The sequence below is a fragment of the Anomaloglossus baeobatrachus genome, unplaced genomic scaffold, assembly GCF_048569485.1.
Source record: "Anomaloglossus baeobatrachus isolate aAnoBae1 unplaced genomic scaffold, aAnoBae1.hap1 Scaffold_3155, whole genome shotgun sequence".
Lineage (NCBI taxonomy): Eukaryota > Metazoa > Chordata > Amphibia > Anura > Aromobatidae > Anomaloglossus > Anomaloglossus baeobatrachus.
Window position 1 is genome coordinate 27,501 of NW_027442558.1, and position 1,084 is coordinate 28,584.

A 1,084-nucleotide genomic window follows, 5' to 3' on the forward strand; every position below is an offset into this window, starting at 1 on the left:
GTGTCCCAGACCTCTGGAGAGGGTTCTTCCTCCGGGACGTCGGAGAGTTCTCATATACCTGCAGAGACTGTGGGAGACCGTGTAAAACAGCGGAACCGACAACTTGTGCCACTTGGAAAAAATAAAAAATCTGGAAACAAGTTACAGGTAATTAATTTATCTGAACGAGTTCTTTCCGGTGCTCAGGTGGAGGTCCTCTCCCGTGGCTTAACATTTGTTCCATCTAATTCTTTTCATCTTGTTACAGCCCTGAAAGATGTTAACTTATTTGCACGTAAATTAATCCTTAAAAAACTTTTTCACAAGAAGGACACCGTGACAGACAGCCAAGCCGAAAGGGAAGCCATCCAAAACCTGGAAGAGTTACTCCAGGAGCAGGAGGCTCCCCCAACAGGTGCGTTTCCTCAGTCTCTTCTCCCAAAATCCACTAAGTTTCCCCCCTTTCTGCTATGTCCTGCAGTGGATATCTTTGTGAGGTTGGTCAGTGAGGACTTCAGGAAGATTGACACTCGGCGTAAATGGGATAATTTAACCCATTCGCAGAGAAAGGCCCTCACTGAACTACAGAGTTACCCTGACATCGTTATAAAACCTGCAGATAAGGGGGGAAACATTGTGGTTATGTCATCTGATAAATATGAGCATGAGGTGGCTAGGCAATTACGTGATAAGGGAACATACGTGAAGCTTCCTTCAAATCCCTTAGGTAAATATACCAGTGAACTTGCTGTGATCCTAGAGAGGGCCCTTGAGATCGGGTTGATTGACAAAAAAATGCACGATGGCCTATGCAGGAAATACCCTAAAATACCGACCTTCTACGTCTTACCTAAGATACACAAAGATGCTGTCAATCCGCCTGGACGTCCGATCGTGTCAGGCATTGAGGGGATGTGTGACCCTATATGTAAATTCATTGATTACTATCTTCAGCCAATGGTTGAGACACTACCCTCATATGTCCGTGACACGACGGACGTCCTAAGGCGAATTGACGGTATCTTTTTAGATGACGATATGACTATCGTCACCGCAGACGTAGAAGGTCTTTACACCTGTATTGCACATGAGGATGGGCTAAGAG